Raw genomic sequence first — 16005 nt, 5'->3', positions numbered from 1 at the left:
GAATTTAATGTTGTTTAAAGTAATTTAATGCAATTGATGAATATGAGATTCCATAATTCTGCAATATTACATGCTCTTGTGTCCTTCTGCCTTGTGCAATTTACATACTACAGTAGACCTATTTTTGGTGATTAGCACCTAGGGTGTCGGCCTTCTCAGGGTGATATATCCTGGCGTCGAATTCCTGTGGTTATTGGCATAACAAAATAGTTTGTTGACCTGAAGGAACAGACTGGTTGATCAAAGACTTTGCCACTAATAAATATGCGACAAATGTAAAGTGCTTAAGTAGTGACCCTAGAATACAATCATTTGTTCAGTTGGGCGCAAGCCTACATGGGAGACGTCAGCCACCCTGCTGGCTGGCGTGAGTCTGTCTATGCTGTAAACTGTACTTCGTTGAAATAAACAACTCATGGAACATCGAATCTCGTCTGTCTGCCTTGCACATTTTCTCCTCTGTATGGTATAAAATATACTTCACAATCAAATTATGTTTGGATGTATGGGCTGTGGAGGCCAGAAAGTAGGTTTTTGCCACTCAGTAGCTTAGATAGCCCCTTTCGGGACCCTTCATAAAGCTTTTCTGAAATTTGGATGAGTTTTATGTAGGGTCCCTGCTCATAACTATATTTTCGTATGGGAATTCTGGAACGCGGGCATAAATATTCTCTCTAAGATCGTATCTGCAGCGTTTGATGGCCTTTTTTAGTTTAAGTTATTCTGAATTCGTGAAGTATAAGTACCTATACAAACCGCTGCGAATATCTCCTGTGGCGCGGAAGCCGTTAAGTATTTTTAATCTTTGTTTGACCGATTTGGTCGCTTTATTTCTTCTTGTTTGTTTACTGTTTATTGTACCGCCTCCCGGTGTGCGGTTGGCTTGTGCGGCTACGTCCCTGCCTTTGATCTGCTCTGTCATAGCTATAGCACCACTAGCTAGCCAGATAGGCGGTACAGGAGATATTCGCAGAGGCATGTATGGGTACTTATACTTCACATATTCAGAAGCCCTCACACGAAAGAATGCCGTCAAAGAGCGCAGACAGGCGTTTTCCACGTTGTTTATGTTTTATGTATGTCCGCGTACCAGGTGGCAGGATACTGCTGGAACAGGACCCAATGGTCTGTGTCGTCAAAAAGTCAGAAACTTCAGTACCATTGGGTTCTGCTTGGAGGGCTATAGCTTAGAGTATGCTAGCTCAGTAGGCATTCCCGCATAACTTCCGGGTATGATGTCATACGCATACCCTGAGCACACGAAGAAGGCTCCGTCTTTTGAGCTAATTTAGAACTTCCTGTCTGAGAGCTAGCTAATTTAAGACATCCGGTTGCCTTCAGAATAAAATAAGGTTATTTAATTAATAATTATTACATTACATTATTAGTATTATTATTACATTACAGTTATTGTAAAGACACACATTATGTTTCTGTGTAAAAATAAGTAATTAAATAACATCAAAAAGTTATCTAAATGGATAAATGCTATTCACTGGAGTGAATATTCTATTATATTCTAAAAACGACTTCTAAATCCTAAAGCCTTGTTTATAATTCACTGTGCAACGGTCCTATGCTGGACAATAGCAGATATGCAAACTCACAGCACATCTCATTCAATACACTGAACTTGCAGATCTGCCATTTTTGAACACACTATAAAGTTAACCATTTATCATGCTGCTCTACGTGGCACTGCATTCTGTGACATTAAACCAAATGGCATTTTCCACTCTATGACACTACTGTTCTACATTTTTGTCTAATAAAATAGGCTATTAATTTAATCAATCAAACTGCATTAACTAACAGAGATACTACTAACCAAGCTATCCATGTCAACATGCTCTATAGGAGTCTCAATAACATGTATAAGTAACGTTTAATGTTTAGTAATTTTTAATGTAGCAGAAGAGGCCATTCATTTAACAGAGTTTTGCACAATTTTAACATCCCAGATCGATTGAAACATGAATCTACTGTGCTGTGCTACACCATGATATATTAAGAGTACAATAACATTCCATTGTGAATAAAAACGTATTAACCACAGTGTAATGCTAAAGGTTTCATCACAGGGCTGTCTGCTTCATGTAATATCATTAAAAGTGTTGTTGGTGACAGACTGACAGTTATATGAGTTGGAAGCATTAAGACCCATTTTAACCCCCAATGGCTTCCTTTCTGACAAATAACGTTATTGTAAAAGATTCACGCGTTCATATGTAGCTATTTTGCATTTACATTTTTATGAGAAGCGGGTGGGACCAAGGGACCCGGATGTAACGTAGAATGACTACAATATGACTACAATAAATTCACTGTTAAATCTCGCGGGCGTGGCCTCACACCGGAAGGAAGTGCCGCCGTCCTCAAATACGGAAGAGACGCGTGGAGGTCGGCTTGGTCAGTGTTTGTTTGGAAGTGCCACGTCACCATCTTCCGGGTCCGTCTTCGGAGCAAGTAAGTGATTAAATGTTATTTAATACTTAACGCTGTTGTTGTTTTTGTGTTCAAACGTCTATCACTTGAAGTTACTTGTTATGATGTTTATATATGATGTTTGTACGAAACCGTAAAACAGTGTTTCAGTAGCCAATGGTTACTGTTGAAGGTTTATAAACAACGGGCCCGTCGATGACCGAGTGTTTTTCCTTCTTACCAAAACAAACACAATTGTTTTTCCATCTAGTCGAGGTCCATTATTCATTAAGTATTTGAGCCACGGACCACCATGTTACATTTATAGACTTACATTAGAAATGAGCGAGTTATGATTAAAAGAACGTATAAGACGTATGATCTTGGCTCTTTGCTCTTTAACACACGACACAGACGGCTAGCTAACTAGGCTAGCTAGCTTCTAGCCTGTTTGTTGGTGAAAGACTCCAAGCTGGGAAGTGTATTTCAGCGAGTAGCTATACGTGGTTTTGTTTATTTTCTGTAAAGTATAACCCTCGCTGCTACTCGCTGAAATACACTTCCCAGCTTGGAGTAAATAAACAAAACCACGTATAGCTACTCGCTGAAATACACTTCCCAACTTGGAGTCTTTCACCAACAAACAACAGGCTAGAAGCTAGCCGTCTGTGTCGCTCATTTCTTGCTCATTTAAAAAAAGGTTATATACTATGTAAACTATGAAATGCAGGCTTTCATTTGGTATATAGAACGTTTGTGTAGGCCGTCTCTATGAAACGGTATCAATTGAAAAGGAAATGTCGGGAAATCGCTTTATTTTTTCCCTCGCGCACCCAGCGCCAAGATCACGCGTCGTGTAGGCCGTCTCTACGAAACGGTATCAATTGACTAATGATCATTATGACTTGCTGTTTGCTGTATCTGTTTTTTTTAAATAGCAAAATACTGGGTCAATTGTCTGACTTTGATTGCTTAAAGTAGACCTGCATAAAATTCTGTACTGCAGCTATTTACAACCAGGTAGTGTATAAGTTAAATTGAATTGTTGTACTTTCAAAAGGGTTTATTGGGGCACCTAAGGTGTTAGATCTCATTCTTCTGCCCTTTGTTTCATTGCACACATGTTAAAGCATTGGTCTAAAACTACATAGCCTATATCCATTGAAAACTCTGTTAGCCTACTAGTTACTTTTTAGATTGTATTATTACAAAATATACACTAAACAACTTCAGTCCTATATTTCTTTACTTTAACTTACTTTTACTTTAACCTAGTGGGGGAGTGGTTAGTGGGTGGGGGAGTGATTATGCAAGAAATTAGGGTTGTGGACAAGTATCTATTGTCACACCCATTCAAGTGGTGCTAAAATTTCAGGATTCTTTGCATGGCTTATTCTCTGCTTTGGGGTTTCTGTTTCAACAAGTTTTAGATGGTCATATCTCCTTCAATTATTGTCCAATTTCATTGAATGATACATCATATGAAAGCTTACATTCTGTACTTTAATAATTTACTGTAATCTGTAAAAATCGAGTTGAGGCATATTCTGCTGGCACTGGTCACAGATTCTAAACACAACAAGTAACTTAAAAAGTGATAACATGTTTGAGCCACGGACCACCATTTCACATTAATAGACTCTCACAATGGTGGTCAGTGGCTCAAATGGGTCTGAGAGACTAGATGGCGTCAAATGTTGGTCCGTGGTTCAAACGCTGAATAAATAATCGACTAGAGGTGAGAAGAGTATTGTTTGGTAGGTAAAGGACACACATTCTGTGAAAATTGGCGCGAAGCAACAAACATTCTTTGAAATTGGTGGGAAACGATCCCGGGCACTCATGTTAACAAAGCTCAGTCACTAACCACTATGCTACAATCAGCATTATATAATTAAAGGATCAAAAGTAGCAATCTTCTACATTCTCTAATTGTGTAGTTTTTTGGAAATTAAGCAGATGCTTAACAACAATTGAACTATTGAGAGTGTAAAGATCTACTATTGGGGTCAATTTAGCCTGACCTAAGCAGAGACATTTCTGGCCTAGATGGGAGGGTCGCGTCTCAGAAAAGCGCGCACCCTGATTGGATCTCATCGATCTGTCCGTCACCCCCGGCCCCTCCTCTCCCCCCTAGTGCAGCGCTACGTCACATCATTTAGAGCGACGCCTACGCGGAAGGGTTGACTCCCACTTTTAGACTGGTTCAGCCCACGGCTTTTTCCAGGCTTTCATCTTTCGCGCAGACGAAATGAAAGCCTGGGTATCGAGGCTAGGGTCAATTTGGTTACCTAAATTAAATTGCTCTGTATTGTGACAGTAATCATTGCTATAGAGTGTGTGTTCAGTAACAGTGTTAAATAGCTCTATAGTGTGACAGAAATCATTGCTATAGTGTGTTCAGTAACAGTGTTAAATAGATATTGTGACAGTAATCATTGCTATAGTGTGTGTTCAGTAACAGTGTTAAATAGCTCTATATTGTGACAGTAATCATTGCTATAGTGTTTGTTCAGTAACAGAGGTCTCCCGGTCTCCAGCTTTTTGTTAAACACAGTCCCATAGTCACAGTACCTCCCATTCACTCCCACTCAGTCCCATTCACTCCCATTCACTTTTATTCACTCCCATTCAGTCACATAGTAACAGTACATCCCATTCAGTCCCATTCACTCCCATAGTATCAGTCCCATAGTAACAATACCTCCCATTCACTCCCATCCACTCCCATGCACTCCCATAGTATCAGTCCCATAGTAACAGTACCTCCCTTTCACTCCCATTCAGTCCCATAGTATCAGTAACTCCCATTATCTTGCAACACAGCAGCCAAGTATATGCAGAACACGTATACACGCATTTGACATAACACAAACAACAAGACAATTTACATACATAAAGACATGAAGACAAGAGCAATATCCACCGCTTTGATTATCCTGTGGCTACTACAACTCCTGATTAAACCCTTTTCTATTTATTAAAGAGCTGGAGAGACAGGAATATTCCTGTTACTTAACACACACTATAGCAATTATTACTGTCACAATAACTTTGTACTTTTGCTACTGATGTTTGTGTGCAACATTTGAGCTGGTGTCAAGTCACCTTAATTCAAGTGATAGATTATATACAGGGGCATGCCATATGGTCTACCTGCACAGCCTTTGTGATTACTGGTAGATCACGATGTACCTTTTGGGCACCCCTGCAATACAGGATTCCTGTCCAGAATTGTTTTTTATTAAATATAGAGGGTTTAAGTGTAGGGTTTGTCATGTTGGTGTTCTGTATAACTTTTCGTCCTGGGCATGACGTTAAACTGTCCAGTGTAACTCCAAGTTACATGGGGTGGGTATGGTTTGAGAGTTTGTGATGCTCAGTTCTTTTTTTGCGTCTCGGTTCCTCAGGTGGAAGCTGCATAGTTGGGTTTTTGATGGGTTGGGTTTCAAGTGGCTGGTCGTTTGTTTAGATATTGAAAAGGAGGGGGGCGAGCGCGCTACCTTGTGGGAGGCCGTTCTTTTCGGCTTTCCATTTACTCCTCTGGTCATTTAACTGAACATAGAAGCGCCTGTTGTTGAGGAGGCTTTTCCTGACCATTGTGCGGTGTTGGACAGTGTCGTAGGCAGCAGAGAGATCTCTGAATGCTGCTCCAGTTATTTGTTTCCCCTCAAACCCATCCTCAATGTGTTGGGTGAGGTTGAGCTCTGTCCAGCACAGGAGCGGCTGGGACGGAAACCAGCTTGGTCTTTAGTCAGCTTGGTATCTATGAGTGGCAACAAGGCGTTGGAGTAGCAGCTTCTCATATAGCCTTGTAGGTGATGCAGAGGGAAATGGGTCGGTAGCTCTTTGTGGATAATGGGTCTATGCCAGGTTTAGGGATTGCAACAACGTTGGCCTTTTCCCAGACAGAAGGGATGATTTTCTGTGCTATGCATGTGTTCAGAATCCCCACAAGCCAGGTCTTTGCGTTGGGTCCCAGGTGCTGTAACATTTCTGCCAGTAGGTCATCAATCCCTGCTGCTTTTCCGGGTTTCAACTTTCCCATTGCAGTTTCAAGTTCTTCTAGGTCGAAGGGTTTGGTTTGAGGGCTGGCTGATTGTGGTTGGTCTGATACCACTGTGCGATGGTATTCTCCTGTGGGTCGGTGGCGGTCTTGGTCACAACTGGTGGCCAACAGTTGTAACCAACACCGCCACCGACCCACATAGAATACCATCGCACAGTGGTATCAGACCAACCACAATCAGCCAGCCCTCAAACCAAACCCTTCGACTTAGAAGAACGTGAAACTGCAATGGGAAAGTTGAAACCCGGAAAAGCAGCAGGGATTGATGGCATACTGGCAGAAATGATACAGCACCTGGGACCTATCGCAAGGACCTGGCTTGTGGGGATGCTGAACACATGCATAGCACAGAAAACCATCCCTTCTGTTTGGAAAAAGGCTGGAGTAGTTGCAATCCCTAAACCTGGCAAAGACCCATTATCCCCGAAGAGCTACCGACCCATTTCCCTCCTCTGCATCACCTACAAGCTCTATGAGAGGCACTACAATTTCTGAACAGACTATATTTACATCAATATGTCTGGGTCCCCACCTACTCACTCAGGGTTGACGTGTCACACCTGCAGTGATGGGAGGGGCACCAAAATGTGGTATTTTGATTGTTTAATGGGGGCACTCCCTTAGTATAAAAGTGTATGTTTTGTGTACACATGACCTGATGAAGATCAAATGGATCGAAACGCTGTCAGTATTTCAACAAAGAACGTCTTTCTTATACCTGTGGTGTGCGGGCTCCATCCAATACCTACACCAGTTGTGATGCAACAGAGTTTGCTGTGACCGTTGTGAATTATGGGTGGTGTGGTTTTTGCCAAGACGGTGGATTGTGGCCCATGCCTTCCTGCTGTTATTTGACATGTTGGTGTTCTCTATATCTTTTCGTCCTGGGCATGACGTTAAACTGTTCCGTTCGAGAGGACCAGCGACCCTCGAATGTAAACGGCCACGAAAGGAAATTATGTGTGTGTGAGGTGTTCTCTATAGGTTGGGTTTCAGGTGGTTGTATTGTAGTAGCTTGACATTTCTTGGAGGGCACTTTCAAGGACAGACTCAATCTTCTGGAAGTCTGCTTGTTGGGTCGTAATGCAGAGTTTGTCGGCGTAGATGAAACGCTGGCATTAGGCATTGGGTAGTGGCTGGTCGTTTGTGTAGATATTGAAAAGGAGGGGGGCGAGCACGCTACCTTGTTGGAGGCCGTTCTTTTGGGCTTTCCATTTACTCCTCTGGTCATTTAACTGGACATAGAAGTGCCTGTTGTTGAGGAGGCTTTTCCTGACCATTGTGCGGTGTTGGACAGTGTCGTAGGCAGCAGAGAGATCTCTGAATGCTGCTCCAGTTATTTGTTTCCCCTCAAACCCATCCTCAATGTGTTGGGTGAGGTTGAGCTCTGTCCAGCACAGGAGCGGCTGGGACGGAAACCAGCTTGGTCTTTAGTCAGCTTGGTATCTATGAGTGGCAACAAGGCGTTGGAGTAGCAGCTTCTCATATAGCCTTGTAGGTGATGCAGAGGGAAATGGGTCGGTAGCTCTTTGTGGATAATGGGTCTTTGCCAGGTTTAGGGATTGCAACCACTTTGGCCTTTTCCCAGACAGAAGGGATGGTTTTCTGTGCTATGCATGTGTTCAGCATCCCCACAAGCCAGGTCTTTGCTTTGGGTCCCAGGTGCTGTAACATTTCTGCCAGTAGGTCATCAATCCCTGCTGCTTTTCCGGGTTTCAACTTTCCCATTGCAGTTTCAAGTTCTTCTAGGTCGAAGGGTTTGGTTTGAGGGCTGGCTGATTGTGGTTGGTCTGATACCACTGTGCGATGGTATTCTCCTGTGGGTCGGTGGCGGTCTTGGTCACAACTGGTGGCCAACAGTTGTAACCAACACCGCCACCGACCCACATAGAATACCATCGCACAGTGGTATCAGACCAACCACAATCAGCCAGCCCTCAAACCAAACCCTTCGACTTAAAAGAACGTGAAACTGCAATGGGAAAGTTGAAACCCGGAAAAGCAGCAGGGATTGATGGCATACTGGCAGAAATGATACAGCACCTGGGACCTATCGCAAGGACCTGGCTTGTGGGGATGCTGAACACATGCATAGCACAGAAAACCATCCCTTCTGTTTGGAAAAAGGCTGGAGTAGTTGCAATCCCTAAACCTGGCAAAGACCCATTATCCCCGAAGAGCTACCGACCCATTTCCCTCCTCTGCATCACGTCTTTCTTATACCTGTGGTGTGCGGGCTCCATCCAATACCTACACCAGTTGTGATGCAACAGAGTTTGCTGTGACCGTTGTGAATTATGGGTGGTGTGGTCTTTGCCAAGACGGTGGATTGTGGCCCATGCCTTCCTGCTGTTATTTGTCATTATGGTGTTCTCTATATCTTTTCGTCCTGGGCATGACGTTAAACTGTTCCGTTCGAGAGGACCGGCGACCCTCGAATGTAAACGGCCACGAAAGGAAACTGTTTGTGTGAGGTGTTCTCTATCATTTCATTCCAGACTTCACTGTCTATCTCCTGTGTTTACCATTCATCTTGAGCGTTACACAGTCGTCTGATGTGCGGGGGGAGGTGCCGGCTAGCGCATAAAGGCACGGACGGGACAGGTGTTGTCTTGACCCATCCCGTGATGATGCGACAGGTGTCATTTAGGGCTGTGTCGACCAATTTGGTGTGACGTGATCGGCTCCAGCTTGAGCAGGCATACTCTGCTGTAGAGAAAGACAGGGCCATGGCAGTTGCACGGATTGTTTGTGGGTCTGCGCCCCACTTGGGAGTTCACTAGTTTTCACAGGATGTTATTGTGGGTGTTGACCGTGGCTTTTGTGTTCTCCAGGTGTTTTTTTGAAGAAGAGTGTCCTGTCCAGTGTAACTCCAAGATACATGGGGTGGTTATGGTTGGAGAGTTTGTGACCATCCCAAGTGACGCTCAGTTCTTTTCTCGCGTCTCGGTTCCTCAGGTGGAAGCTGCATAGTTGGGTTTGTGTGTCTTTCTTTTTCTGTCTTTCTTTCTTAGGACGGAGATCAAGGTAGACGCCATAGGAAGGCTCAACACTAGCCGATGCCCCTAGAGATCCATCCCAAAGCTTCCCTCAGGGAGCACAGCAAGCCAGCTAGCCAGCAAGCCTGCCCAGTCAGCCAACGCAGCCAGTCAGCTCCGCCAGTCAGCCAGTGTAGAAAGTCAGGCTGCCAAGCCAGAGCATATCAGCCCTTGCAGTCAGCCATTGCAGCCATACCAGCCTTGCTCAGTCAGCTCAGCCAGGCCTCTCTTGAGGCCTGGCTCTCTGTCTGCCTGGCCCGGTCTGCCCTGCCCTGCCTTGCAGCAACAGAACCAGCCTTTCTGGAAAGCCAGCCAGCTCAGAATGCGAGCTGAGCAAGCCAGTGCAGCAGCAAGCCCAGACTAGGTTACCGCAGCCTTACTGTGCAGCCACAGCCACTCAGTCTAGACCAGCAGGAGCTGGCCAGGCTCCAACCCTTGCAGCGCAGCCTTAGGCCGGACAGTCCCCCTGCCTGCACTTTGTTGCTTTCCTGGCCTGTCTGCCTGCCTAGGCGCCTCGGTCTTCCTGTCTGTCTGCCTTGGCCTGCCAGTCTGAAACTGGTTTAGACTAACTGCGTGCTTGCCAGCTGCGCTGGCTTGCTGAGCTCGTATTCTGAGCTGGCTGGCTTGCCAGCAAGGCTGGTTCTGTTGCTGCAAGGCAGGGCGGGGCAGACCGGGCCAGGCAGACAGAGAGCCAGGCCTCGAGAGAGGCCTGGCTGAGCTGACTGAGCAAGGCTGGTATGGCTACAATGGTTGACTGCAAGGGCTGATGTGCGCTGGCTTGGCAGCCTGACTTTCTACACTGGCTGACTGGCGGAGCTGGCTGGCTGCGTTGGCTGACTGGGCGGGCTTGCTGGCTAGCTGGCTTGCTGGACTCCCTGAGGGAAGCTTTGGGATGGATCTCTAGGGGCATCGGCTTGTGTTGAGCCTTCCAACGGTGTCTACCTTGATCTTCGTCCTAAGAAAGAAAGACAGAAAAAGAAACACACACACAAACTCAACTATGCAGCTTCCACATGAGGAAGGCAGGCAGGCACGCAGGCAGGCACAAGCTGCCTGCGTGCTTGCTTCGCCCTCCAGTTGCTGCTCCAGTTATTTGTTTTCCCTCAAACCCATCCTCAATGTGTTGGGTGAGGTTGAGCTCTGTCCAGCACAGGACGGGACGGAAACCAGCTTGGTCTTTAGTCAGCTTGGTGTCTATGAGTGGTATGAGGCGTTGGAGTAGCAGCCTCTCTTGTAGGTGATGCAGAGGAGGGAAATGGGTCGGTAGCTCTTTGAGGATGATGGGTCTTTGCCAGGTTTGGGGATTGCAACCACTTTGGCTTTTCTCCAGACAGAAGGGATGGTTTTCTGTGCCATGCATGTGTTCAGCATCCCCACGAGCCAGGTCTTTGCGTTAGATTCCAGGTGCTGTATAATTTCTGCCAGTATGTCATCAATCCCTGCTGCTTTTCCGGGTTTCAACTTTCCCATTGCAGTTTTGAGTTCTTCTAGGTCGAAGGGTTTGGTTTGAGGGCTGGCTGATTGTGGTTGGTCTGATACCACTGTGCGATGGTATTCTCCTGTGGGTCGTGGCGGTGTTGGTTACGACTGTTGGCCACCAGTTGTGATGCAACAGAGTTCGCTGTGACCGTTGTGAATTATGGGTGGCTCCCTGAGGTCCTTGATCGCCATTGGGTCCAACAGTGGTCATTGAAGCGTGCACACACATGCACACATGCACCTACACACACAGGGGCACATGCGTATGCACACCTGGACCTTTAAATGAACAACAACACAAAAACTAAGGCACTGGTGTCGGACTTCTGGTTTACCGGAACGGGGTTCAACTCCCTGCAGTGCCCTGCTCAATGTGTTGTATTTCATTCATTGGTCCATGGTCTCAGGTCATTGAGCGGCGCGCTATAGTGTGCGATTCTTCATCATTGTTGAGGATTTTTTAAAGGTGAAAATCAAGGAAAAGCAAAAGGCTATAGTCCATGGTCACGGACCGCATACTGGTCAAGGTCATTTATACTGGTGAAGATCATTTACTAGTCTTCTAAAGGTCATTTATACTGGTGAAGATCATTTACTAGTCTTCTAAAGGTCATTTATACTGGTCAAGGTCAATTACTAGTCTCATGAAGGTAATTTATACTGGTCACAGTCATATACTGGTCACGGTCATTTCTACTGGTGAAGGTCATTTATACTGGTCAAGGTCATTTGTACTTGTCAAGGTCATTTATACTGGTCAAGGTCATTTACTAGTCTTATTGAAGGTAATTTATACTGCTCAAGGTCATTGATATTGGTCAAGGTCATTAAGTGGCACGCTATAGTGCGCGATTCTTCATCATTGTTGAGGATTTGAAAAAAGGTTAAATTGCAGAAAAGCGAAAGGCTAAAGTCCATGGTCACGGAGGGCATACTATAGTATGTTGTTTTTCTTTTTTTTTGTGGTGTGCGGGCTCCATCCAATAACTACACCAGTTGTGATGCAATAGAGTTTGCTGTGACCGTTGTGAATTATGGGTGGTGTGGTCTTTGCCAAGACGGTGGATTGTGGCCCATGCCTTCCTGCTGTTATTTGTCATGTTGGTGTTCTCTATATCTTTTCGTCCTGGGCATGACGTTAAACTGTTCCGTTCGAGAGGACCGGCGACCCTCGAATTTAAACAGGTGTTGGGACAGGGTCAGGTGTTGTCTTGATGCATCCTATGATGATGCCACAGGTGTCATTTAGGGCTGTGTCGACCAATTTGGTGTGACGGGATAGGCTTGTAGGTGATGCAGAGGAGGGAAATGGGTCGTTAGCTCTTTGGGGATAATGGGTCTTTGCCAGGTTTAGGGATTGCAACCACTTTGGCCTTTTTCCAGACAGAAGGGATGGTTTTCTGTGCTATGCATGTGTTCAGCATCCCCACAAGCCAGGTCTTTCTGTTAGGTCCCAGGTGCTGTATCATTTCTGCTAGTAGGTCATCAATCCCTGCTGCTTTTCCGGGTTTCAACTTTCCCATTGCAGTTTCACGTTCTTCTAGGTCGAAGGGTTTGGTTTGAAGGCTGGCTGATTGTGGTTGGTCTGATACCACTGTGCGATGGTATTCTCCTGTGGGTTGGTGGCGGTCTTGGTCACAACTGGTGGCCAACAGTTGTAACCAACACCGCCACCGACCCACATAGAATACCATCGCACAGTGGTATCAGACCAACCATAATCAGCCATCACTCAAACCAAACCCTTCGACCTAGAAGAACTTGAAACTGCAATGGGAAAGTTGAAACCCGGAAAAGCAGCAGGGATTGATGACCTACTGGCAGAAATGATACAGCACCTGGGACCTATCGCAAGGACCTGGCTTGTGGGGATGCTGAACACATGCATAGCACAGAAAACCATCCCTTCTGTTTGGAAAAAGGCTGGAGTAGTTGCAATCCCTAAACCTGGCAAAGACCCATTATCCCCGAAGAGCTACCGACCCATTTCCCTCCTCTGCATCACGTCTTTCTTATACCTGTGGTGTGCGGGCTCCATCCAATACCTACACCAGTTGTGATGCAACAGAGTTTGCTGTGACCGTTGTGAATTATGGGTGGTGTGGTCTTTGCCAAGACGGTGGATTGTGGCCCATGCCTTCCTGCTGTTATTTGTCATTATGGTGTTCTCTATATCTTTTCGTCCTGGGCATGACGTTAAACTGTTCCGTTCGAGAGGACCGGCGACCCTCGAATGTAAACGGCCACGAAAGGAAACTGTGTGTGTGAGGTGTTCTCTATCATTTCATTCCAGACTTCACTGTCTATCTCCTGTGTTTTCCATTCATCTTGAGCGTTACACAGTCGTCTGATGTGTGGGGGGAGGTGCCGGCTAGCGCATAAAGGCACGGACGGGACAGGTGTTGTCTTGACCCATCCCGTGATGATGCGACAGGTGTCATTTAGGGCTGTGTCGACCAATTTGGTGTGACGTGATCGGCTCCAGCTTGAGCAGGCATACTCTGCTGTAGAGAAAGACAGGGCCATGGCAGTTGCACGGATTGTTTGTGGGTCTGCGCCCCACTTGGGAGTTCACTAGTTTTCACAGGATGTTATTGTGGGTGTTGACCGTGGCTTTTGTGTTCTCCAGGTGTTTTTTTGAAGAAGAGTGTCCTGTCCAGTGTAACTCCAAGATACATGGGGTGGTTATGGTTGGAGAGTTTGTGACCATCCCAAGTGACGCTCAGTTCTTTTCTCGCGTCTCGGTTCCTCAGGTGGAAGCTGCATAGTTGGGTTTGTGTGTCTTTCTTTTTCTGTCTTTCTTTCTTAGGACGGAGATCAAGGTAGACGCCATAGGAAGGCTCAACACTAGCCGATGCCCCTAGAGATCCATCCCAAAGCTTCCCTCAGGGAGCACAGCAAGCCAGCTAGCCAGCAAGCCTGCCCAGTCAGCCAACGCAGCCAGTCAGCTCCGCCAGTCAGCCAGTGTAGAAAGTCAGGCTGCCAAGCCAGAGCATATCAGCCCTTGCAGTCAGCCATTGCAGCCATACCAGCCTTGCTCAGTCAGCTCAGCCAGGCCTCTCTTGAGGCCTGGCTCTCTGTCTGCCTGGCCCGGTCTGCCCTGCCCTGCCTTGCAGCAACAGAACCAGCCTTTCTGGAAAGCCAGCCAGCTCAGAATGCGAGCTGAGCAAGCCAGTGCAGCAGCAAGCCCAGACTAGGTTACCGCAGCCTTACTGTGCAGCCACAGCCACTCAGTCTAGACCAGCAGGAGCTGGCCAGGCTCCAACCCTTGCAGCGCAGCCTTAGGCCGGACAGTCCCCCTGCCTGCACTTTGTTGCTTTCCTGGCCTGTCTGCCTGCCTAGGCGCCTCGGTCTTCCTGTCTGTCTGCCTTGGCCTGCCAGTCTGAAACTGGTTTAGACTAACTGCGTGCTTGCCAGCTGCGCTGGCTTGCTGAGCTCGTATTCTGAGCTGGCTGGCTTGCCAGCAAGGCTGGTTCTGTTGCTGCAAGGCAGGGCGGGGCAGACCGGGCCAGGCAGACAGAGAGCCAGGCCTCGAGAGAGGCCTGGCTGAGCTGACTGAGCAAGGCTGGTATGGCTACAATGGTTGACTGCAAGGGCTGATGTGCGCTGGCTTGGCAGCCTGACTTTCTACACTGGCTGACTGGCGGAGCTGGCTGGCTGCGTTGGCTGACTGGGCGGGCTTGCTGGCTAGCTGGCTTGCTGGACTCCCTGAGGGAAGCTTTGGGATGGATCTCTAGGGGCATCGGCTTGTGTTGAGCCTTCCAACGGTGTCTACCTTGATCTTCGTCCTAAGAAAGAAAGACAGAAAAAGAAACACACACACAAACTCAACTATGCAGCTTCCACATGAGGAAGGCAGGCAGGCACGCAGGCAGGCACAAGCTGCCTGCGTGCTTGCTTCGCCCTCCAGTTGCTGCTCCAGTTATTTGTTTTCCCTCAAACCCATCCTCAATGTGTTGGGTGAGGTTGAGCTCTGTCCAGCACAGGACGGGACGGAAACCAGCTTGGTCTTTAGTCAGCTTGGTGTCTATGAGTGGTATGAGGCGTTGGAGTAGCAGCCTCTCTTGTAGGTGATGCAGAGGAGGGAAATGGGTCGGTAGCTCTTTGAGGATGATGGGTCTTTGCCAGGTTTGGGGATTGCAACCACTTTGGCTTTTCTCCAGACAGAAGGGATGGTTTTCTGTGCCATGCATGTGTTCAGCATCCCCACGAGCCAGGTCTTTGCGTTAGATTCCAGGTGCTGTATAATTTCTGCCAGTATGTCATCAATCCCTGCTGCTTTTCCGGGTTTCAACTTTCCCATTGCAGTTTTGAGTTCTTCTAGGTCGAAGGGTTTGGTTTGAGGGCTGGCTGATTGTGGTTGGTCTGATACCACTGTGCGATGGTATTCTCCTGTGGGTCGTGGCGGTGTTGGTTACGACTGTTGGCCACCAGTTGTGATGCAACAGAGTTCGCTGTGACCGTTGTGAATTATGGGTGGCTCCCTGAGGTCCTTGATCGCCATTGGGTCCAACAGTGGTCATTGAAGCGTGCACACACATGCACACATGCACCTACACACACAGGGGCACATGCGTATGCACACCTGGACCTTTAAATGAACAACAACACAAAAACTAAGGCACTGGTGTCGGACTTCTGGTTTACCGGAACGGGGTTCAACTCCCTGCAGTGCCCTGCTCAATGTGTTGTATTTCATTCATTGGTCCATGGTCTCAGGTCATTGAGCGGCGCGCTATAGTGTGCGATTCTTCATCATTGTTGAGGATTTTTTAAAGGTGAAAATCAAGGAAAAGCAAAAGGCTATAGTCCATGGTCACGGACCGCATACTGGTCAAGGTCATTTATACTGGTGAAGATCATTTACTAGTCTTCTAAAGGTCATTTATACTGGTGAAGATCATTTACTAGTCTTCTAAAGGTCATTTATACTGGTCAAGGTCAATTACTAGTCTCATGAAGGTAATTTATACTGGTCACAGTCATATACTGGTC

This window comes from Protomyctophum parallelum (genome assembly GCF_964188405.1).
Source record: "Protomyctophum parallelum genome assembly, chromosome: 13".
NCBI classification, from domain to species: Eukaryota; Metazoa; Chordata; class Actinopteri; order Myctophiformes; family Myctophidae; genus Protomyctophum; species Protomyctophum parallelum.
Note: the sequence above shows the minus strand (reverse complement) of the source record.